At 37.9% G+C, this 26,771-nt stretch overlaps 1 pseudogene; it reads right to left on the reverse strand.

The window, feature by feature from the left end:
- LOC115424698 (myosin heavy chain, fast skeletal muscle-like) lies at positions 1-26,080 on the reverse strand (annotated as a pseudogene).
- Between the last annotated feature and the right edge of the window lie 691 nt (positions 26,081-26,771).

Consider the following 26,771-nt stretch of genomic DNA (forward strand, 5'->3'; position numbering starts at 1 on the left):
GCTTCCATACATTTGATAGACAATTACTGGTTTGACTGGTTTAACAATTTAACACTCTGTGCTACTCTGAAGGGGAGAATCTACAATATTACTCAGACAAACCTGTCACAGATATAATAGTATGAGTTGGTGTCTAATCAGACATCTGGTCCAGATCCACTCACTCTCCCTGTCCCTCTTGAGCCTGGAAAACAAACACAAATCAGGATATATCCATGCATTATGTCATTTTTATTTATTTATTTTATTTTATTAGTTTATTTAACAGGGATTTTATACATTAAATCACATTGCTGTAAATGCACCAGAGTTAAGCTGATGGCTATTTTTCCTCTGTAGTCTCTGGATAGATGTTAAACTGTCATCCTAAAAGGTAGCACAAAGGTACAAGCATGCAAATAAACACAAAAAAACAATAGAAGTTTAAGATGCCTAAACACAGACGTGTAGTGCAATAGAAAAATGTATGTTTAATTACACATCAAAGGAGGTAAAAAAAATATGTTATAATACGTTTTGCACTTAAGCATATTTAAAAATACAACACAGACAGGAATAAAATATTTCTAATGTTGGCAGCTCCAATCATTAATGTTGTAGTCTTGTTGTAATATAGTATGAGGTTATTCTTCTAACTTCAAAATGATCTACAGACATCAAATACTTCATTCTGTTGCTGAAGAGCCAATATTTTTCCCACAATCTGGATGTATTTATTGGGACATGGTTTCACTGTGGCTACACTGTGTGTTTTGTGTTGCGTTAAAAATACTGACCTTGTTTCCAATTTCGCGGCTCTTGGCTCTCATCTTGTTGGCCAGAGATTCAGCGATGTCCGCTCTCTCCTCTGCTTCCTCCAACTCGTGCTGAGCCTTTCTGAACCTCGCCATGTGCACGTTACACTGCTCCTCCTGCAACGTCACATTCAGCGTTTACATTTCAGTGTCATTACACATGCTTTACTTTTATTGACGGTCTGATTTCTGTCAACAGGTCCAGACTCACAGCTTCCTCAGCCTGTCGTTTGTAGGCTTTCATTTTGATCTGCAGCTTGTCCACCAAATCCTGCAGGCGAATGTTGTTCTTCTTGTCTTCCTCACACTGAAAGAAAAGATGTCACCAAGTCAAATGAACAGTTTTAATGAACCAGAGGCAGACTTGTTCTTCACTTACCTGATAGCTCAACTCCTTGACCTTCCGTTCATATTTGCGGACGCCTTTGATGGCCTCAGTGGAACGTTTCTGCTCTGCCTCGAGTTCACTTTCCAGCTCACGGACCTGAGCAAAACAGAATGAGAAGACAATTGAAATGAGAATATAATATTCTTCTTAGCTTGTGAGTGATAATAAACCTGACAAGGTGCATTCTGTGACAGGGCCTCTGTGTCTTAAACAGTTGGATATAATACGATTTTTTAAATGTTTAATGACAAAATGTGGAATACAATAGATCTTTATTATCACTGTAATAGGAACGATGAAAATCAGTTTAGCACTGTTTCTTGAAACAAAAACACTTAAAGTGCAAAGAGACTGTGTAAAAATATCACACAAAATTATACTAAAAATATATACTGAATAGTATGGACAATATATGAAAAATTATAATGAAATACTTATCCATACTTGGTAACAAAAATAAATATACTGACCTGGTCCCAAGTTTTAGAACAGCTTTATTTTCTCTTCAGGAAATACCTAAACTTTTAAGGGTTACAAAGATTTATTAATTTAATTCATTGCTTTTGTTAACTGCCTTTTTCTCATTATTATGATAATATACTATTTGCTGCAGCATATTATTGTTCCAGTTTGCTGCTAAACATGAACAAGTGTGGCTGTAAATTCCAGTTTCTGTTTGGCAGAACAAGGAATTGTGACATTTCTGTTGAGAAGCTGCTGGTGTCACCACTGATTCAGTGTCACTTTGATTATTCATGTTCTGTGTGGTTCAGTGGTTTCAGCTAAACAGAGACACAAACTGCAGATGATGCAAAATGAAATGCATTTCCTCAAAGTCGTGTTGGTGGAGATGAGTTCAATTCAGCTCAGAGCAGAAAACAGTCACATGGTTTCAGTGGTTCACAGACCTGCAAGGATGTATGCTCACGTCTCCACTGAGTTTCATAGAGAAGGACATTTTATTAAACCGGTACCATGTTGAAGAACGACCTTCTGTCACATGTTAACTTAATGTTAATGCCTTTTTTGAGCTGGTTACTTTGGTGTGATGTGATTTTAAATTCTGAATCAGGAGACTACATTTGACAGTGGAATTATGGAAGTTACAATTTCCGCTCAATGAACACTTCAAAATTGTTTGTTACCAAATTAGGAAACTGAATTAGCAAAGAACTCTTTTAGGTTTTCAGCTCCTGATGCCTGGAGCAAGCTTCAGTTTAACCTCCAGCTACAAACACTGATTCCTTTGACAGATTTTAAAGAGAGCGTTAAAATCTGGAATCAAGGCTGTTGATCTGTAAATGTTCTTCGACTGATTGCCTAAGTTTTTTCTGTGTTTGTGAATGCTTTTATTATTGTAAAACTGTAATTAAGTGACTGTATTGCTCTCATCTTGATTAGGTCTCCCTTGAAAAAGATATCCACCATCTCAAAGGGACCAATCTGGTTACATGAAGGTTAAATAAAAATACAATAAAATGGATTATAGCCCTTTAGCCAGACAAAACACCTGAGGTTTCTTCTACATTCTCTTCAGCCACCGTGGTCACATCACACATTTAACTGAATACGATGACAACACTAACCCTGGCTTCCAGTTTTTGCAGTTGCTTCTTGCCGCCCTTCATGGCCAAGTTTTCAGCCTCGTCTAGGCGGTGCTGCAGGTCTTTCACTGTGACCTCCAGGTTCTTCTTCATCCTCTCCAGGTGTGCACTGGTGTCCTGCTCCTTCCTCAGCTCCTCAGCCATCATCGCAGCCTGCAAATACAATGACAGCATTTTTTAGCTTCTACACATCCTCACATTTACTAAAATAAGTGACGTAAAGAGCACCGTACATCATTTATGGCTTTCTTGGCCTTCTCCTCTGCGTTCCTGGCCTCTTGAACAGCTTCTTCTATTTCACAATGAAGCTGAGTTGTGTCCACTTCCAGCTTCTTTTTGGTGTTCAGAAGGCTGGTGTTCTGAGGGAGACAAAGCAGAGGTGAGTTATCTAAATCAAAAAGGTTCATGAGGACAGATAATATTTGCAACGGACCTACCTGAGAATGCAGGAGGCCCGCTCGCTCACTGGCGTCCACCAGCTCCTGTTCAGCCATTTTACGGCTCCGCTCCGTCTGCTCCACAACCTCTCGAAGCTCTTCAATCTCAGCCTGCATAAGGGTGGTTCTGCGCTCCATCATGGTGACCTGCTCCTTCATATCATCCTGTCCTCGGAGGGATTCATCTAGGTGGATCTGTGCATCCTGAAAGCACAAACACTCATTACTACAGGCTCTGACTCTTTGTCTGGTGTTATGATAACCAACCAGATGTGGAAAGATACTTTTTGCATGTATATCATTCTTCAGTCATTGAACTCTGCCAAGTATTGTTCCATTCTCCAAACCCATATGCTCCTTCTGCACATGCTCAGTTCCACTGAGATCAAAGCTGGATGTTTAAGCATATAATGAAACACATCCAGGAAATGACATGTTGAAACTGTCAACAATTTAATTTTGTTATTTTATCTTATTAACAATAGACCAACAAAATCATTTGCATTTGTTTGTATCTGCCTGATGCAGCCACACCTCTTAGAACACAAAAAAAGATTTTTCCATAAATATTTCATGATAATATTTGAGATTGTGTCTGAAAATGTGACTTCCATCAGTGTATAAACACATCTTGAAGAAAACATGTGGAAATGGGACAAGTCAAAACTAAGAAAAGCTGATTCACTGTGATTTTGTTGTGGTCAAATCATCATGAAAAGAACATGAGAGCAAAGAAAGAAGAACGGAACACAGCTAAAGTTGGAGATTAGAAGAATGAGAGCTGTTGTTCTCTATTCCAGATCACATATAATCAAGTTATGAGAAACCAAATTGCTTCAGTGCAGGAAAATAACTCCTTTACCTTAAAAAAAAGTGTTTGGCTTTAATATTTACTGTATTTATTTGTGACAATCCCTTTCCTTCAACTTCATCATCAGGATACAATGTCCGAAGATTAAACAATACTTCTGGTGGATTGTTTTTTTGTTTCTTTTTCAGGAGGAGTAAAACTTTTCTTCTTGTTTCTTTACCTTGAGCTGAACCTGAACGTTCCTCAGCTGTTTCTGGGCTTCAGCAGACTGCCTGTTGGCATGACTCAGCTGTATCTCCATCTCATTCAGGTCTCCCTCCATCTTCTTCTTCACCCTCAGGGCGTCATTCCTGCTCCGGACCTCAGCATCCAGAGTGGTCTGCATGGACTCGATGACCCTCTGATGGTTCCTCTTCATCTGGTCAATTTCCTCATCCTTCTCTGCTGCTTTTCGGTCCACTTCGGCCTTTATCTGGTTCAGCTCCATCTGGGTGCGTAGGATTTTTGACTCCTCTTGTTCCAGGGAAGCCTTGAAGAAATTGTGAGGGGTTAATCAAACAAATACTGTTGACTTTTTTAATTATTTGATGGTCATTTTAGTGTCATCTGTACCTCAGCTTCTTCCAGCGCTGTCTGCATGTCACATTTCTCTGTCTCCACATGCTTCTTGAATTTCTCCAACTCATGGATCGTCTTTCCAGTCTCGCCAAGTTGCTCCGTCAGGTCTGAAATCTCCTCTGTGTTTGGAATAAATGAAGGCAGACAGACTTTGAAATAAATTTATTCAGATTTTTATTTAAGTTTTGATTGTACTGTATGTGTTGCTTATATAACTTCTAATTATACTGCTTATCACCATTTACTGTCACTTCCTGGATCAAACCAGAAGTGACAAGTCTGGGAGTCATTATAGACTCAGACTTAAACTTTAAGTCCCACATAAAGAAAGTCACTAAAACGTCATTCTTCCACCTCAGAAACATAGCCAAAGTAATGCCGGTTATAAATCGAAAGGATGCTGAAAAACTGGTCCATGCTTTTATCTCCAGCAGACTGGACTACTGTAATGCACTCCTTACAGGTCTCCCAAAAAGCACCACAGATAGACTTCAGCTGATTCAGAACTCTGCAGCTAGGTTATTAACCAAAACCAAGAAGAGAGAGCACATTACTCCAGTGTTGGTTTCCCTGCACTGGCTACCGGTAACCTACAGAATTGGTTTTAAGATACTACTCCTCACGTATAAAGCTCTAAATGGAACCGGACCAAGTTACATTGCAAACTCACTGATCAATTATGTACAAACTAGAACACTGAGGTCATCAAACGCAGGTTTACTAGCGACTCCCAGAAATATGACAAAGAAAATGGGGGACGCAGCCTTTACTAACTATGCACCAAAGTTATGGAATACAATTCCAAAAGACATTAGAGAAGCCAGTTCACTGAATATATTTAAAACCAAATTAAAAACATTTTTATTCTCATTAGCCTTTGAAAGGAGATAAAAATGGGGTCACAATTCGGGAACCAGGAATGTGCGGTTTTTCATTTTTATTTTATTGTATTTCTGTTTTTATTTTTTATTTTACTGTATTTCAAATTTCATCTTATTTCTTGCACTTCAAAAATTCTATTTATAATCAAATATTTTAATGTGCGTTGCTTTTATTTTTATTTTATTGTATTTCTCTCACATTTCATCTTATTTCTTGCACTTCAAAAATTCTATGCATAATCAAATATTTTAATGTGCGCTGTTTTTATATTTATTTTTATTTTATTGTATTTCTAATCAAATCTAAATGTATTTTAATATTGTATTTTTTTCAATCAATGTGAAGCACTTTGGGCTACAATTTCTGTATGAAAGGTGCTATACAAATAAAGTTTATTATTATTATTATTATCATCATATTTATGTAGATACTGACTGAATTTTAAACTTCTTTTTATTGGGTTTTTAAGGTCTTCAAAGTTCTTTTAACCTTAGTCTTAGTTCAGTCTTATTTCTATCTTTTATCACAGTCATTCTTTTTAGTGACCCATCTCTCTCTTATCTTTTATGCCCTGATTGTTGGAACTTGAATTACTTTTATTGAAACATGTCTATAGTTGACTCATGTCTTGGTTTCATGTTACGTATAATTGTGTTTCAAGAAATGCTAAAAGGATGTCATCGTCATCATCATCATCTGACTGTAAAATAAGTCTACAGGTATAAATGAAGTAACCTTAACATGAACCTGTGTAAAATTACTTAAAATTAGCTTCATTTTTTCCTGTGTTGAAATACTTCTTACTCTTAATATTCTTGCTTTTTCAGTTGTAACAGAGTACATTTTTCAGGTACAGAACTGATGAAGGATCTCCTCCTCATTTCATCTCCACACAGATAACAGATGAGCAGTATGTCGTGGTTCAAATTGAGTATTTCGTGGTTGTTATACAAAAAAAAAAGGTTGAAAAACATAAAATATCCACCAATCCAAAGTCTGCAGCGAGAAACATAGGGTTATTTGATGAATTACTCACCTTTGAACCACATATCAAAAACGCTGCTTTCTCCAATTAAGGACCAACATGAGAAAGTGACACATCCACACATAAATCCTCTCCAGACTGATTACTGAAACTCCTTCCTGTCTGGAATAAATCAACATCACTCCCTCGCCTCCAACTAGTTGAAACACTGCAAATCGGTGCCTTCATCCCTGATCCTGGCTTCCCTTCACTGATTCTAGAATTGAGTTGAAGGTTTTACCCATCACTTAGTCAATGCATTTGGGTCTGTGAAGCCAAACCGTTCACTTCATATGATCAGGAACTTCCACTGTGGCATAGTGTTGAAATGTGCATTGTTTGTATTTGTTTGTGAACCTCGTGGAGTCAGATTGTGTCTTCTTATGGAGGTTGTAATAAACAGATGTTCTGCTGTCACTGTCCATGTCTTCATGAGGAAACAAAATGTCCAACCTCTCCTCATTACACATTTTTCTTCTTTTGGTTGAATTACAATATTATGCAAAACGTGCTGATAACTGCAGTATTACTATTTCAATTTTTTTTTAATTGATTGATGAATTGATTGGTTGAATTGATTGTCTTTATTATCATTTGACAGTACAGAGTATATCAAATTAAATTAAGTTAGATGATTAGGGACATCAGGCCGCTGCTCCTAAGTGGAGCGCTGCCATTTTTTGCAATCATAAAATTTTATCCCATTATAAAGTCACCCTTTCACTGCTTTCATGAATTTCACATAAATCAGTTCAGTGTTGAAGGGTCTGTCATATAAAATTTTGTTATTTTATTTGCTTTATTTAGGCAATATATTAATATATTATAATATATTTATATAATATATTCTAGCTTTTTTCCTTTTCTGTTAATTTACAATTTTCATAATGATGCATTTTCCCAAATGTTTTAATTTGTCTAACTTCTCATCATGATGCCTTCCATTGTCCATCTTTTATCTTCTTGTTTTCACTTTCTCCCACTTTAACCTTAAACTCTGTCTTTCTTTGGCCTTTCTTTGACTTTATCACAGGTTTATCACATTATCTTCCCGATTTTGCTTTGTCCATCAAAAATTTTAAATTGTAAGTTTTATCATTATAATTGTCATCCCCCATTGGGGGAAAATAATGTTAAAACAAATACTAAATCCAGTGGTCACATGGACATCAGCTGTATCAATATGACTATAGCTCCTCTACTCATCACAGCTTTACTTACGCTGCAGGTTTTTGTTTTCCCTCTTCATCGTCTCCAGATGTTCCAGTGCTTCTTCATATGAGTTCTTCAGCTTGAACAGCTCGGTGCTCAGAGAACGAGATTCCTTCTGAGCGCCTTCCAGCTCTGACTGAGACTCTTCGTACTTCTGCTTCCACTCAGCAAGAATCTGTTAGGATAAGATGAGAACTTGGTTTTTGATCCTATTCTTTTGGACATTTATTCCTCAATTTTTTTATGACTTTGAGATGCTAAAGAAAGGATGGTGAAGGAAGTTATGACCTTGTCAAAGTTCCTCTGTTTCTTGTCGAGTGTTGCTGCCACGCTGTTGGAGCGCTCCACGTCAACCATGAGATCTTCCATCTCATTCTGAAGGCGCTGTTTGGTTTTCTCCAGTGATGCACACTTTGAATTCACCGCTTCGATCTGTTCCTCAGCCTCCTGGAGACGTTGGGCCAATTTCTTCCTAAAGAAAAAAAGAAGGAAAAAGAAAACTCATTTTCTCTTGATAATATATATATCTTGTTAACTTGATAAAAGAGATAACCTGTCATGAAAAATTAGCTCCTGGAGATCTGGTTTTCTCCTTCATTGACAAAGACTGATGAGTTTTGTTTTCTAAAGGTCAGGGGTTAATTATGGAGAACATGAAAATGTGGGTGGAAATAAGTGAATGTTATCATTAACAGAAAGACATAATGCAGTTTCTGCCTGTGTTCAAAGGTGACTGGAGTGCAGTCGGTTATGTTGGTCTGTAATGTTGATTCCCTCATCTGAAATATTGTCCTTAAAGCAGTTGCTGAAGTTGCTGCCATCTCTGCATCCTGATCTCTGATAAGCATTACAAATACTAAGAAGAAACAACCATTTGTTTTCTTGTGATAAAGGGCTGATTGTCTGATTAAAACAAAGCTCACCTTCTTCTGATAACTAGATAACAACCATTTATCATAAGAAAACAAGCAGTGTTATGTAAATGAAATCAATTTATGATCTCTCGATGATAAACTGCACTTCCGTTGATAAATGATGTCGTCATTAAAGGACATGTCATCTCTTTACTTTGCCTCCTCGAGCTCCTCAGTGCGATGGATGGCGTCCGTCTCATATTTGTTCCTCCACAGAGCCACTTCAGTGTTGGCTTTGGACAGACTGCGTTGCAGCTCGGCTTTGGCCTCCTGCTCCTCCTCGTACTGCTCACGAAGCAGATCGCAGTCATGACGAGCAGACTGTAAGCTGTGAGCCAAGGCATTCTTAGCCTAAAAGCAATAAAACAATATGGGATATCATGAAAGACATCCTGGGACACCAGAAAAGGAAAATGTTTTTCTTCAGGTACCTTTGTTTCCTCCTCTATCAGTCTTTTCAGCTCATCGATTTGCGTGGTGAAACCCTGCTTTCCTCTGGTTAGCTGGGAAATCAGACTCTCCCGCTCTTCCATTTGGCGGGAAAACTCAGCTACAGTAAACAAGAAGCGATTCCAATAAAACCTTAAAATCTGTTAAGAGTAATACATTTATGAGTTCATTTTAATCCCTGCTTTCTAAAATGGCAGGTTGTGAAGCAAAAGTCAGCCGGAAGACTTTTATTTGGGAAGACATGCAGTATGTGGTCATTCCCAAAATACAACACCAACATGCAACTGAAAGCTGAAATATGAGATATGTGATAAATATGATTTACACACTTTGGCAGTGACAAGGGATGGAAAGACTTAAGAGCATAGATATGGATGTGGAGTCTGGAGGTCATTTAGCAGTAATATTTGACACTACCATCATTTTGAACCCTTTTCATTGTCATGTATGAGCAAACATTCAGTAAAAGTGGTTCAATATTTCATAACAACTAGAAAAAGTGTGTCCCAAAGTGAGACAAGTTAAGAACGGGTGTCTTAATGTACATATACCACAAGTTGATATTTTAGTTACGCAGATGACCAACTACTGTAATGTTCTACAATCTGATAAAGAAGGACAGAACTATGGCTGCTGCCTGTCAACTTCTGTGATGATTTTGAAATCCTTCTACTATTTTTGAAACATTTCATGGTCACCTGAAGGGACACTGTATTCACTCATGCTGTAATGTACTTCATCCTATTTTATATTTTGTCTTTTTAATGTACTTCATCTTGTTTTTTAATGTACTTCTATTTCATTTGTTGTGTCTTCAGTCAGTCCTTTTCAATCCTTTTCAAACTGTTTATGTTGAATAATAAACTGACCGAGTGACTGAACTCAAAGTGAAAAGGAATTACCGTTTTCAGTTTGGAGACGGGCTCGCTGATTGGAGAGATCTGCAATCTGACGCATGTTGTCATCATTTTTACTCTTCAGCTCCATCAGCTGATCTTCAAGTGAGCGACATGTCTTCTCTAGATTCACCTAAAAGATCAATTCAATAAAAAATTAGACATCTAACAAGTTAAATTCAATCGTTGGTGAATACTTGATGAATAATCCAAATCCCACCTTTGTTTTTGCCACTGTCTCCATATTGCTGGCCAAGTCATCGATCTCCATCTTGAACTCGCTCTTCTCCTTCTCCAGCTTCTGTTTGATTCTCTGCAGGTTGTCGATCTGCTCTCCCAGCTCGGCCATGCTGTCCGCCTGTTTCTTGCGCAGTGCGGCGGCTGTGGCCTCATGGTGCAGCGTCGACTCCTCCAGGTCCCGCCGCAGTTTGAGAAACTCAGCCTCTCGCTTCTTGTTCATCTCGATCTGGGCGGCGGTGGCTCCTCCAGCCTCCTCCAGGCGCTCGCTGATCTCCTCCAGCTCCCTGGCCAGGTCCGACCTCTGCTTCTCCACCTTGGCCCGGACCGCCCGCTCGGCCTCCACCTCCTCCTCCAGCTCTTCAATACGAGCCTGGAAACAGAAAAAGGACAAGCGATCAAAGTTGAAGCTTTGTTTATCATCATCATGACTGTGATGTGACGAATGTGAGATCTATTACATGGAGCTCCTTCATCTTTTTCTGGAACTGGTTGTTGATCGTTTGCTCGTCTGCGATCTTACTGAGGAGCTGGTTGTTCTCGAATTCTTTCCTGCGAGAAGACAAACTGTCAGTATGGCTCGAAGCATTATTATCACATCATTTTTAGTCTGTATGATAGTCTCTGTTGCACTTCCTGTCTAGTTGTAGACAGAGCCTGTCATTTCACTGAGAAAAACATCCATGATCTGCTTCTTTTGCAGACAGTCCATCTCTTTCAACCCTGGCTAGCTCTCTGCCTATATACATGTATTTACACACACTCAAAAATATACATATATTTATATAATATGCCTTGATATGGTGGCTGAGAGGAGGGTGAAGGACAAAATCTATGCAATCCTGGACAATTCTTCTCACCCTCTGCATGATGAGCTGTGGCTGAGGAGCAGCTCATTCAGCCAGCGGATTATCCCACCCAGGTGCAAGACTGAAGGTTTCAGATGCTCCTTTATTCCATCCGCCATCAGACTGTATAACAGCAGCTTGGCTTAAATTACTTGCTGCTCTGAACAGACTTTTGCATTTGTAAACGTCACCTACTTACCTACTGCACACTTCATACTTTATCCTTATTATTGCTTTTTTTTGTCACTTTTAGTCACTTTAACAATTTTTTTTTATATTTTTTTATTTTTCTATTTTATTTGATGTATATTGTCTTGTGCTGCAGTACATTTGAATTTCCCCCTTGGGGTATTAATAAAGTATATTTTTTTCTTTTCTTATCTAATATTTACAGCTAAAACACAACTATCAATGAACTATACCAACCACAAAAATACAAATAAAAACAGTGACAAAAAGGTGGAAAAAACCCTGTGAAACTCGACAAAAACATGGCAAGCACAACAGTAGAACACTCCAAAACAGCACTATCGCTATTATTTACAATTATTTACAATAATTCAGCTCAAAAACACAGCTAAAACCTCACTTAAAATAATAAAAGTCTTCCATCTCTCTCTCACCAACTGCACACTGCTGCTCTCTGTTCCGCCTACTTCCACCCCTCCCCCTCAGCCAGTGCAGGCCACTACCATAATGTGTTGTATAGCAATAGAGAGCTCCAAATCTCAGCTTTCAGATGCAGTTTGAATTTTGTAAATAGGATATATGTTAACTTTAACGAAGGTGCATGCAAAATTCTGGCACCAGAGCCACAGCTGCTTTGAAAGGGTTATATTGTTGTCTGTATTTGCAGATTCCTTTGTGTGTCACCTGTAGTTGATGTTTGCGTCATAACTTTGTCATAGTAGCTTCCATGTGCCGTCAGACTTCAGAACAAAACAGGGAAGATGAAAACTCCTCCATCAACAATAATCTGTGACAATGGCATGAACCTACTTCTTAATTTTCTCCTCAGATTGCTGTTTGTCATTTTCTAGGTCCATCAGGGATTCCTGCGTCAGCTTTAGATCCCCCTCCAGCTTCCGCTTAGCTCTTTCCAGGTCCATACGGATTTTCTTTTCTTGCTCTAATGAACCTTCAAGCTTATAAGTAAGACATACATTTTCAATTAAGTACTTTAGTGACAGGCAGTGTTTGAGGATTTCATCATCAGTTACATTTGTTTCCCACATATAGTCACGGAAAAAATTATTAGACCATCAAAAGTCCTCAAAAACAATGGTTATGCAATCAAGTACTAACTCCTGTGTGTATCATGGGACTAAAACAGACAGAAAAGAAAACATGGAATGCCTAAAAGCACTGTTTTTGTCAGTACAATGCCATAGATATTGATGTAAGAACTGAAGTGATTTCAGTTATTATCAAGAAAACCAAGGAAAATGGATAGATATCAGCTCTGAAATTAAACTCTTATGAGCTATTTTTGTTGTTATCATTATATTTGTCCAAACAAATGTACCTTTAGAGTTGTACCAGGCATTAAAATGAACAAGAAATTGAAGAAAACAAGGGGTGGTCTAATAATTTTTTCCACAACGGTATAAATACAGAGAGGCATGGTGTTAGGATGTAAGTATAGAAGTGTGGTTAAAATATGCAGAGTGATAAAAGCAACGGCTATTTTTTCCACATCCTTATGCTCCTTATTGTTCCAAATCAAACTGACCTTATATTAGACATGACCATTTTATATAAAAGAAGATCTGAAGAACTGTGAATTTACAAAATCTGTATAACTACAAGGCATTGTCTGTTTCCCTGTCTCACTTAAATGAACAATGTATATATTGAAAGAATATTGATGTTAAAATTTATGTAAGGACCGAAGATGGAAATTAGCCTTGGCCATAATCTTGCGCACTGGCACATATAGTGTCTAATCATATGCATTGTCCCTGAAAAAAATAAACTTCAAACTTTAAAAATAATCAACAAAAATAAAAAAGGTGCACTTGGTTTGGTAGCTTAGATCCAAACAGGTGTTCCTGCTGCAATGACTCACATCATCCACTTGCTGTTCCAGCTTGGACTTTGCTTTGGTCAGGGTGTTGACTTTGTCTTCCTCGGCCTGCAGGTCATCAAGAGTCTGCTGATGAGCCTCCTGAAGGGCTTTTTTCTCTTTGGTCAGTTTACCAATGTTTTCATCCTGACCAGCCAGCTCCTCTGTGAGATTTTTCACCTGCAATAAGTAACATATATATACATCATTACAATTATGAAGCATATAATTGTTTATTGTTCATATCGGTAGCAGATGTTTGCAAACTGATAACATTTGTTTGATTCAATCTGCATAATCTGCCTCCTCCACCAGCGCTTCTGATGTGATTTCAGAGTGTACTGTGTTGGTTTATTGTTTTTGGTTCCAGGTAATTAATCTCAGCTCAAGACTCCTTTCAGAAAGTAAATGCTGATTTTTTTCCCCCTGTTTTTAGGTTTTATATTGTTGTCTGCATTTGTAGATTCCTTTGTGTGCCACTTGGAGTTGATGGTTGCTCCTAACTTTGTCATAAAAGCTTCTATGTGTTCTCAGATTTGGGAACAAAACAAGGAAGACAAAAACTCCTCCCTCAGGAACTATTTGTGAGAGGGTCCTCCAGATAGGAAACAGACATAATATGGTGTGAATTGCATTAATGTGAAGGATGGCTGGTAAAAAAAAAAAAAAAAGATACTTCACAATGGAAGAGATACACAGGGCGTCCATAAAGTCTCTTTACAATTTAGTGCATTTATTACGAAAGCAAATGAATAGACAAATCTGTTTTAATTACTATAAATGAAAAGTAGATATTGTTTTTTCTTTGATTCAGCTACACCTCTATAGGGGCACCATTAGTTGCACAAACCACATCAGGACAGTACTGGATTTCTTGCCATGTTCATTGTAGCATAACCTCATCAATGGCATCAGAGATCTTTTGCTTCAGGGTGCAAATGCAATGTGATAAAAACGATAACCACTGAGCACACAGAACAAATCTGATTAACATATCCCATCAATTGCTTGTGTAATACATTTTTTAAATTGTAAAGAGACTTTGTGGACAACCTGTACTGCAATTCATTTGAGATGGCAGGTTTGCTTAGTGTAGAATGAAAAACATACAAGAACCCGAAAATATGTCCCATTTTTCTCATTTGTAAATTTTTTCTACCAAATGGTCCAGGTGAAATGACCCACCTTGTTTTCTGTGGCATGCTTCTCCTTCTCCACTTTAGCCAAAGTCATCTCCAGGTCGTCAATGTCTTTTTTCAGCTCAGAGCATTCGTCTTCGAGCTTGCGTTTCTTGGCCGTCAGCTCAGCGTTTATCTCCTCCTCGTCCTCCAGTCTTTCGGTCACCTCTTTGAGTTTGGCCTCCAGCTGGATTTTACTTTTAATTAAGCCTTCACACCTCTCCTCTGCATCGCAAAGATTTTCCGAGTCCTGAGGAGAATACAGAGACCACATCAGAGAACGATGCCATAACCTGAAGGTCAGCTTTCACGACATGATACTCACCGCCTGGACTTGCAGAAGAAGATTATTCTTCTCTTGCAGGAGGGAAACCATCTTCTCTTCCAACTCCTTCCTCTTGGATTCTGACTTTGCCAGATCCTCCTTACACTTGATGAAGTCCTCTTTCATGGTGGCCATCTCCTTCTCTGTCTCTGCAGTTTTTAGAAGTGGCTTTATTTTGAAGAACAGCTTCATCCACGGCCAGTGTTTCACATTCATGAATGAGCGTAGGTTGTACTGCAGAATCCAGACACAGTCTCTGTGACAAAACACAGCACCAAAACTTCAGTCCCAACTCTGTAAACTACTTTAGTGGGATTAAAAACGAATATGTTTTGTGTTGACTTCACCTTTGGGCGATTAAATTGGAGAACTCTTTCCTCATGAGATAACCGCGACACAGAGCCTGGGTCTGAGTCACCAGCGAGGCTAGTTTTTCATCTCGCAACTCCTCCAGAGTCCCGAGCAAACCAGCTTTAAAGAAGACCTGCAGAAGGCAACATGAGCCCAGTTCAGTCTGATCTGAAACAAGGCGATGACCCTCAACAAAATAAAAAGTGAATTTAAAAAAAAATAAGGTTTTCTGTTGTGTGTTTGCATAACTAACTAAAATACAGTAAGGTTTATCATCGAAATGACTCGAACCTAGAGTTGGCTTGGTTTTTAAGCTTTTTCTTCACCAAAGAAGAATTACAAACATTTTGCACTTCATGTTGGATCTTGTGTGGATTGTACACATATTTCTGTCCACACAATATCTGTTATATACTGTTGTTGTATCCAGATAAATTTTCTGGTTACTGACAAACGTACAACCTCAGCCCTTAAAAATATGATGCATTACTAAACTAAAAATCCCGCCCCCCAAAAAAGTCAGAACTATGGCATATGCTTTTCCATTGTTTATATTTTGTTTGGTTGGTTTTGTTTTCACACTCCAGTTTTAGGATCACAAAAATACAACCTATCGTCACCATCTATGTGGCTGCATCTCTTTTATAGACAGCTGTGCCAAAGACATCAGCATGTTGTTAATTTGGCTCATTTTAAACCTTAGTTTAATACAGAACAAGACCAACTCTTTGCCACATAAAGTCTCACACTGACATAGATGATATGGACCAAAGCAAAAAGTCCAAAACAAGTAAAGTGTGAAAGCCCTCTAACCACCAAAGAAACCCAAACTGAAACTAAACAACTGCAAAAATTAAACTAGGGATGCATCAACATATAAGCTTAGCACTGATTTTGGAAAGTAAGACAAAGGCCAATATTTACCTGTTGAGTTATATTTAAGGTTTGTTCATAAATTTGCACAATTGAATGTGTTCTCTTTCAAACATAATGTGACAAAGGACTGTTAGGTGAAGGGGATATCAGGATAACATAAAACAAAAACAAAATAAACTGAAACTAACGATGAAAATGTCACAAAGGAAATAACAATAATGAACTAATAACTATGCGTGTCTATTGTCAGTGTTTCAAAACTTTACCCTGTAAACTGTACCTTTGTGGCTCCGAATCTGTACTGTGTGTGATCAATGTCGATGGATCCCAGAAGCTTCTCAGAAGCTTTCTTTCCATCGATGAACTGTCCCTCTGGAATAGCACTGGCGTTGAGGATTCTGTATCTGTTCACATTTGGATGAATAATGAGTGAATGGAGATGAACTCAGCAGTACTTGTCATCTTCAAATAATTCTTCAGGGGTGACATTTGACGCTGACCTTTGTTTGAAGTCAGCGTAGAGGATCCTGCTGGGAAATCCCTTCCTGCAGATCCTGATTCCTTCCAACACGCCATTACAGCGAAGCTGGTGGATGACCAGGTGATTATCCATGATACCTGAGGTGAGGGTGACATTAAATGACATGGATTAATATTACCTAGTTTTTGCTGAAACAAGTGTCTCTCAGTTGGAGTTTTACAGTAAATCAGTACCTGGTGTTTTAACCTCATTGGGAATCAGGCAGCGTACAAAGTGAGGGTGGGTGCTCCTCAGGTTGGTCATTAGTTTTCCCAGATTTTCCTGCAGAACAGAAACTGTCAGTGAAATAAAATGAACCTCATCAAAACGCAAAGTTTCGTCTACCGCTGCCAGACTTAGACTTAGTTAATACAGCACCTGAGCCAAACTAACACAAAGGACGTTAACACTAAATACATGACTTTGTCCAGATCTAATTCCTGGTCTCTAATGGAGTCATTTCTTCTTTGAGGGTGTTTTCATTTTTGATCAGTACTAGCTCTTCCAAATGTTTGTACAATTGTAAAATTCAAGTCAAATTATTTCAGTTTTTACTGAAAAATGTAACATGTTCTATTTGTGTGACCCTTTCAGAAATTTACAGATGACATTTTAAGCCAGAGAGCAACTCCAACAAACTCCGAAAATATAAAACAATTAGTCCATCTTGTCCTTGGAAAAGTGCAACTATTGTGAAACCTTTATGCACCTTAAGCTGTTGGTAATTAGAAAAATATATATTAGATAAAGATACAATACATTTCTGTATCTGTGACAATATACATATATGTTATAACTGTGTGAAATCTCTTATCTCTGACTCTGAATTAAATGTTCCACAGCTTTTTTCCATGCCATCTGCTCATAGTAATGGTTTAAAGGATATGACATGAATGCAGCATTCACCATGTTCAGTTTCTGAAACACAAAAAGCCTACAGAAACTCATGTCTTTTACCCACAGTGTATGGTGGGAAAACGCACATTACTGATTGGTGTTTTACAGGTGCACACTTTTTTTTGATTTCTGTTGTTTTTCAAGAGGCAAAAGTGATTGTCTTAATGCAGCGTCAGCCTGAAATGGACTACGTGATCAGTAAATTAATAAAACAACACAGAGGTGCACAGAGGTGATTCTGTCCCAGGCCATTTGATTCATTGAAGTAGTTGATTGCTGTTTCCATTGATATATTAAAACTTATTGATGCTTAATTTGTGGAGTTCATTAGATCAGAGACTGAGGACTTTAAAAATCCCTTAAATACCCTAAAAACTGCAGACACAGTTTGGAAGGAGCCTCCCTTCTTCTTCCCTCCTTTCTTTCCACCTTTGCCACCTCCAGCATCACCCGACTCTACAAACAGAAACACAGACATCCTGTTAGAAATGTAATAAGAATTCATCTGTATTAACAATCTAAGTCACCATTTTACCTGCTTCAGACGCAGAAAATGAAGCGTACAAAAGGCCAAAAGTTTCATGGGTGACTTCTGGTAGAGCTGGACCACAGACTCGTTCAGAGGGTCTTTGTTCTTCTCCAACCATCCAGTGATGTTGTAGTCCACGGTGCCGGCGTAGTGCACCAGGGAGAAGTGAGCCTCGGGCTTTCCTTTGACAACCTTGGGTTTCTGGAAAGCATTGTTCTTTCCCAGATGCTGGTCATAGAGTTTGTTTTTAAAAGAAGTGTCTGATGCCTTGGGGAACATACACTCCTCTTCAAGGATGGAGAAGATACCCATCGGCTGTGAATGAATATCAGAAGACACACTCCATGATGTTACATATTTATTTAATGATGAACAGCCAGACTTTTGTTAACAAAAACTAAACTGAAATGCGAAAAATTATGAAAACTATAACAAACAACAGTAGATAAGATAAAAGAAGACAGAAGTGCTGCCAATATTCAGCTTTTTTTGTGCTGTTTATTCAAATTCTGGATGTGTTTTAGATGCTATTTGTCCTTATTATTATGTATCTGATTTTATCAGTTTTAATATATCTTATATTTATTCTTATTTTTACTACTTTTATCATATCTTGTATTTTTACCTATGTCTTTGTACAAAACTTTGGGCATTCTGCCATCTTTCATTCTACTCTTCAGTTTTTAAGAATAAATTCTGTCTTACAAATTTAATTGAAACTGAACTGAAATAGAAAAAAAAAAAAAGAAAGATTAAGTTAAGACAAAATCTTCTGCGCTATAATAACCATATTTTATTGTATTTGTATTTACTGGATTTATTTATCGTACCTTTTCTATGAGTTCGATGCAGGCTGCCAGGTCCATCCCAAAGTCGATGAACTCCCAGTCGATCCCTTCCTTCTTGTATTCTTCTTGCTCCAGAACAAACATGTGGTGGTTGAAAAACTGTTGCAGCTTCTCGTTGGTGAAGTTGATGCAGAGTTGCTCCATGCTGTTGAACTACGAGAACAATAAACCTTTAACCAAGTATGGCATCAGAAGGAAAAACACACTGCTAGAGTTAAGTCCAAACTCACGTCGAATATTTCAAACCCAGCGATGTCCAACACTCCGATGAAGAACTGCCTGGGCTGCTTTGTGTCTAACATCTCGTTGATTCGAATCACCATCCATAAGAACATCTTCTCATAGACGGATTTGGCCAAAGCACCAACGGCATTAGTGACCTGAAAATGTGAAGATGCATATTACTAACATGAGTTTTTACAACTTTCTATGAGCAGGATGGACAAAAATGTTGCTAATGTTAGTATGCTTTTATTGGAGTGTGTGAATCACCTGAACATCAAGTGATTTGACTGAGATAAAATAAGCAGCTCAAAACAAGTCTGTCTTACTTTTATTACTCTGATTTTCATCCATATATAATATTTGCATTTTCCGCTCAGAGGACAGCAGATGCCTCCAGCACATCTTCAAAGCAAAAACTGAGTTAAAATATGTGCTACATTTAGATGAGGACCTGACTCCTGTGGTGCCTCCTCCATAAGTGTCTTATTTTATTACAAATGTTGCCTTCAGGTCCCATCACTGTGAACTGCATGCTCTGGCCTCATGACCTTCACTAAGGCTCAGGAGGCTTGCATTTACTTACAACGTTGTATTGGGCAAACTACCCCCATATCTCTGTTGCCTCCTGTCTACAGCGAGGAGTAGGTACAACTCCCACTCGTCACATCAGCTCCTCTTCAGAGTCCCATAATCCACTCAGAACTTGGTAAAATGGCTTTTTCCTAAACAGCACCTTGGTCATTACCCTGGATGAATTCAAATCTCTTCTGATAAACTATCTTACAGAAGTGTGTAACTGCTATTCTTAAACTGGATTCCAATGATTTTACATTGTCTTAATTGTATGTAAGTTTTTTATTCTGTCTGTTCTTTTGTATTGTACCGATGCGCCCCATGGCTAGGTCTCCCTCAAAAAAGAGATTTTACCTCAAGGGACTTCCTGGTTAAATAAAGGTTAAATAAATAAAAATAAAATACATTTTCACAGTAAAAGTCTTTGTCAGTGTTGAAGGTTCGATTGGTTACCTGAGGGACTGTCTGGCCCTTGGTGACGTATTCATTCCCCACTTTGACCCTGGGGTAGCAAAGGCCTTTCGTCAGGTCTGCAGAGTTCAGGCCCATGAGGTAGGCGACTTTGTCTGCCACTGGGAATTACACAGAAAATCATCAGGCATGTCTTCAGTGGCGATGAAAACCACAATGTACAACTACAAGTGCATAGAAGGAAGCAGATAAATGGTATGTAATGCAGAATGTTAAAATATATTGAATATCTTTGTTTAATGTAAATGCAAAGGCATGCGTGATTAAATTGGTAGAACTTTGTGTAAATGGTGTTTGTGAATGACAGTACAGTCATTATATATCCATGTCATGTGTATGAATCTGGAAGGATAACTGCAAAGTAAGCTTAGATTTCCTACACTTTCCATTCATTTCATCTCCTTACAGGGTAAAAATTTCTATAAACATGTTTCCTACTGTTGCCAATATTTAATCTTATATTGTTTTATATATCACTGCTCCCTCTTGGCCAGGTCTTCACTGTAAATAAGAAATGGTTCTCAATTGACTTACCTGGATAAATAAAGGTCAATAAATAAATACATGTTTTTTGTTCTGTTGTTTCAGAGCATTGATGAACATTTTGAACTGAACAAAGTAGGTGTCAAAATGCCATCACAACAGTTTCACTTCCCATCAGGCACTAATGCCTTCAATCTCAGACTTTTGGACTTTTCAGCTTGATCTGATTTGTATGTGCAGTTATGAAACCACCGATGGTTTTAGATTCAACCAAAACAAAGAGTCTTAGTCCAGATCAAACTGAAAACACTGTACTTTAAACCAATTACAGGAGGTTACACCCCTTCCAACCCTTTATCTACTGTAGATCTGTTCTGATGGTGGACCAGACTTCAGTGTAAGTGCAGATACTCACCCTCAGTGCCGTCGGGCTCCGCCTGCTCCTCCCTCTGCTTCTGCTTGAACTTCATGTTCCCATAATGCATCACAGCACCAGTCAGCTTGTAGATTGACATTTTTTCTTCATTGGTGAAACCCAGGACATCAGTGGCAGTCTGTCACATGACAAACACTGTCAGCAGAATCCAACCCAACATCAGTGCACAGCAGCGCTTTACAAACTCTAGATCCAAACCCAAAAATGTGTCACGAATGGCCATAGAACTGCATTTTTAATGTCTCTGTTTTTTAAAAACATATTTTAAACCATTTTGTTCTTGTTGAGTCTTTTTCTAACTGAGGGTTATCTCAATTTCAACAAGAATAGGTGCTACAGCCTATTCTTCCAGAAATCACATTTCCTCTGTTTTAATTAGGGAAATGAATTCACAGACCATATTGCAGCTACATATTTTGCTCTGTCAATTGGTGACTTTGGGATTGAAGGTCGGGAAACACAGCTGTACAGTAACAGAGACTTACCTTCCACTATATGGTTTAGGTGGAGAACCTGAAGTCATTTTAGACATCACATAAACTAAAATGACTTTTCTCAGATCTCCAAATTTCAGATTTCCCCAATTAGTCTCCAGAACACTTAGGCAAGTTTTGTTTTAATGTTTTTTCAAATTGTTGAAGACATACAATAACAAAAATAGGACCGATGTCCCTGTATCTTATTGTCATGCTCTATCAAGAATCAATAACAAGCTGAATTTGTGAGGTTGTCAGGTTCTGCCACTATGTTAGAGTCATGTGGTCTTGATGCAGGAGCTCTCCCAATAGAAGTGGGTGGTACTTTCACTGGAGGATAACTCAATTAATTAAATGAAAGTCCATGTATGACTTCCAATCAGTGATCAATAGGGACTATATTGATATCTCCAACCATTTCCATGTTATAGACCATCAAAATATGGTCCATTATAAGTAAAGGCAAATTTTTAATAGTTCAAAAATTCATCAAAAATTCCAGAAGTAAAATTTCTCAAAACTGTGAACAAACATTGTAGACATTGTCCCAAGGACGATACATAAAAAATGTGAAATGAATCCAACCAGCAGTTTAGTCAGAGATGTTTGAAGAAATTGCTAACAAAGATGACAACGATGGTGGAAACACTGTCTTCACAATAGCTCACGGCCTATTGGCCGGTGAGTTATAAATGGTCCAAAATGATGCTAAAGCCTCTGAAAAATAAAGGGAAAGCTATTTAAAGCCGTTCTATGTGTGACTCACATCTGTGGCGATCAGCTCCTCTTTGTCATCGATACTGGCCACAGAGATCTGCCCCTGACTGATCATGGGGAAGTCGTAAGGGTTCGTTGTTATGAGCAGCATCTCTGTAATGAAAAACATCATTTATGTGTTTAAAATATTAGCCATCATAATGTAACAAACTGTGCTGTACAAACTAGAGGTACTCGTACTAGTATTTCTATTTTACATTACCTTATCCACTACATCTCAGAGAGTATTATTGTACTTTTTACTCCCCTACATGTGTTTGACAGCTTTAATAATTAGTTCCTCCTCATACCTATTAGCTCTGATTTGTGTCCAGTGAGTATTTGGTAGAAGATGTGGTAGCTTCTCTCCTCAGACAACTGGAACGTCACTCTAGACTTTTCCAGTAGATCTACACAGATATACATTTAATGATTAATTCGTACGCTTTAAGTTGTAATGACTTTAGGAAACACACTTACAGGTTTCGATATCAGCAGAAGCCAGTTTTCCAGTTGTTCCAAAGTGGATTCTGATGAATTTGCCCTGTGAAACAGAAAATCTGTGATGATGATGGGACTGTTTTCAACCATTTCTTGAATTGTTAGGAGATTACTTTGAAGAGCGCATCCTTACAAATCGGGATGAGTTGTCATTCCGTACAGTTTTGGCGTTCCCGAAAGCCTCTAGCAAAGGGTTCGCTGAGATGATTTGATCTTCCAGAGTTCCCTGGAAAAGGTAACCATTATTTTCCATTTAATTTTGGGGATATTGTGCTTGTGTCACGTTGTGCTTCCAGTACCTGCATTTTGCCAGGTGATGAGTGCTCTTTCTTGTCACCACCAGCCACCGCGATTGTCGCAAAGTACTGGATGACACGCTTGGTGTTGACAGTCTTTCCTGCACCAGATTCTCCACTGTGAACAGAGTAAAAGAAACATAAATAACCCCTAAAAACAGACAGGAATCTGCTTAAAACACATTTATATATTTTTATAATCAACACTCACGTGATCAGGACAGACTGGTTCTCACGATCTGTTGGCGACAGAAATACTTGTTTAAGATGTAACAGGAATACATAAGACAGGTAAAATACAATGTCACTTCATTAGTCATCAGGTTTAAATTTTAATTGTCAAGCAAAACTGGATCAATCTCACAAAAATGAAGCAAAACTAGGTTTCAGTTGAACATAAACAAACTCACCTGTAATAAACAACCTAGAAGAGGTTATTGTTTTCCATCTAAAGTGACTGTGATGTTTTCTCATGGATGAGATGAGAAATAATATGGGCTCCTTATGCTTAATGAGAAGACACTGTGGTTCATCTTCTTTACTTTGTTCCAGAGCTCAAGGTTCACATATATGAACTATATGTAACCTTAACTTCCTGTTCCTATCTGCACTTTCTAGTCCTTACATGTTACAAACAGACTCTTACTTTTGTTTGGTCACATTTCAGGGGAACCATCCATAATTTTTTTTTTTTTTTTACATTAAGTAGATATTTTTCGCCCCAATGGGAAGTTCATGATGTTAATAAATTAATGAAAAATATTAAATTATGTAAGCTGAGGGGGCACCCAGACTTGAACTGAGGACTTCTTGATGTGCAGTAAGATGCTCTCCCACTGAGCTATACCCCCATGAATCACCACATTAGTACAAACCTTTTCAAGATCAAGACCAATTTTACCATCAATAGATTGGATAATCACATACTAAAAACATGGTCTCTGAATTAGTCTGTGCATAATCACACATGGAGATAAAAATGATGGAAGACAGAGATTTGCACACTGGTGTGAAGTTAATGCTCAATATTTTCAGTCTGTTTTTCATTTGATTTGAAGTTAGAATAATTTAATATCTGAACATTATATTAAAATGAAGTAAGGTTCACTTTGACTTTAGCCGTTTATCCTCTGATGACATTTCAGAGCCTTGACTTGATCGCTTTTAATGCAATAAAGAAAAAAGTACATCAATTTGTATTTTCTTTGCTGATATTTTCAAAATTCAGTTACAGCTGTGTTATGTTTGGTATCTCTGAAAACAGCCTTCTTACCTGTAAGCATATTCTGATATGCATTATCAGAGACGGAGAAGATATGGGGCGGGGCTTCCATGCGCTTCTTGCCCCTGTAGGCCGCCACAACCTTTGGGTCATAAACCGGGAGCCACTTGTAGGGGTTTACAGTGACACAGAAGAGCCCTGAGTAGGTCTGCAGATCACAGTCATAAAACGAACAGTATGAGATACACAATAACCTCAGCAAAAACGGTCATAAAATCCTCCCATGTCTCACTCACATAAATCATCCAGGCTGCGTAACGATCTTTGAGGTTAAACAGCACTGAAGGCTCGTTGAGGTGGGTCATCATGGCCATGTCCTCAATCTTGTCGTACTTTGGGGGATTCATGGGATGGCAATCTTCCTCCTTGACTGTTACAGTCTAGATAAAAATCAATCCAGAACAGTAGAGGAGTGGAAATGTTATTGATAAGGGCTGCAGTTAACAATTACATACTTTATGGATTACAACATCAATGCATTGAAATGTCAGAAAATAGAAATAACTGGTTATGATTTCCTCAGCAAAAGGGGATTCACTGCATTTTTTTGTTCAAGCAGTGACAAAAATTCAATATTATTGAGTTTAATCTCAGGTTTTTACAAAGTAAAGCATCAAATCCTGACATTTAAGAAGACACATCTGTAAAACAGTTGCTGATAACTGATTATTTTTTGGATTGATCAGTTGTGGAGATGCCTGGAAATATTTTAACATTTGACCATTATGATTTGTGTTTTATGTGTTCCGCAGGATCTAAACTTAAAAATCTACATATCCATTAATGATTTTAAGAGTATCATAAAGAATGCAGTGAGGGAGGAATGTCATTGTTTGTAATAATAATAATAATAATAATCATAATCCTTTTCTGGAATAATCCTGTTATTGGGTCTTTAATTGTCCTCCTTCCATTATATGGATGTTACCAGTTTCCCTCTTATTAACTGAAACAGTCAGGGGCAGAGACAGAGATAGAGGGGCAACTACACACTAAAAATGGCAAGTTTTGACAAAGTTATACTTATTATGTTTTTTTTTTTTTTTTTAAACCATGGATTTAGTCCATTTAATACCATGGATCACTTCCCCATGAGTCAATATTCAACCATAACATCTCCCTGACAGTGTCTAAGGAAAGTACGGTCACTGCATCCTACGCTCAGCACTGCATGAGATGAGTGGGATTTATTTAATGAAATACAAACTGGACCAACAACACAAAGACTGATCTCCAGCACTGGACCAGATTTAATGAAGTGTGGAGACTGCAGGGACCCACATTTCAGTTTTTGGGTTCTTCTGTGCAACTAGAGTTTAGTTCATTTCAGACAGAGGCTTACTCTGTTTTCATAAAAAGCATCGATGAGTGAATACTGCAGTTTCATTACTGTTCTCATTAGGGCTTCACAATATCGCACATCAGTATCACTGTGATGTGAAGATGTGCAACAGTCACATGGTCCCAAAAAAAAGGAAACTCGCACAGTCTCAATTTAATTAATGACTAAATTTAGTCTCAGACCTGGAGGTTCTTGGAGTTTGTATTTCCTGTCCACACTGAAAAAATGTGACTGCAGACGACATTATATGACTGAGCATATTTGATTGCCACAGACGCACTCCATTATCTATCACTGGAAACAGTAAATATAATTTTTTTTTTAAAGTCACCTCATCTGCCTCAGTCTTTGCGGTGACTTGTCCACCATCTCTCTTCTGAATCACAGCTTTGATATACAGTTCCTTGGTATCAGGAACGAAGCAGGCTGTTCTGGCGTCGAATGGCCGGTTCTGAGCCTCCACTCGCTCCTTCTCCGGTTTACGAAGAAAGACAGCCGCCGGCCCGTACTGGGCCATCTCGGCATCACTGCTCATGTTGGTAGCTGACAAAAATATATGAATATATAAATATATCCAAGTTGCACATTAGGAGAATCTGACAATGATGTGTAAGGATCACTTTAGGTACAAATAAAAACATCTTGAGCAGTAGTGAGTCAGAAAATTTCAAGAAATATAATGCAAGATTAAAGTTGGAAATATATGAGAGAATTCAGATATTCTCCAAAACAAGAAACAATCTATAGATTTACAAGAAAATACATTCTCTGGGATTACAAAATCATAAATTTGCCAGAAAAATATTTTAATGATGAACTCTTGAGAAAACAAACAATACTCTCTGATTAAGTCATAAATTTACTAGAAAAAAAACTCAAACTTTTTTTTAATACCCGACTTTACACCTATTAAACTTAACAGGACTTCTATTTTTCCAAGTTTTCTCATGTAAATATCTGAGGTTTTTCCTCATAAATCTACAGCTTTAATATAAAACATTTAACCTTTAAATGGTAATTTAGATTTATTTTGTAGATCATATGTATCTCTCTTACCAGGTTTACACTCCTCAGCAGAACTGGGTCAAATGTTTTATCCTGCAAATCAACCAAACACATTACTTTGCAAATATCAGTGTACATCAGTATTGTCAGGTGTCTGTGTAAGAGTGAAAAATGTCAGATCTTACGTGTGATCAGCAAACAGCAGGCGTCTAAATGAACAC

The sequence above is a fragment of the Sphaeramia orbicularis genome, chromosome 8 (assembly GCF_902148855.1).
Source record: "Sphaeramia orbicularis chromosome 8, fSphaOr1.1, whole genome shotgun sequence".
NCBI classification, from domain to species: domain Eukaryota; kingdom Metazoa; phylum Chordata; class Actinopteri; order Kurtiformes; family Apogonidae; genus Sphaeramia; species Sphaeramia orbicularis.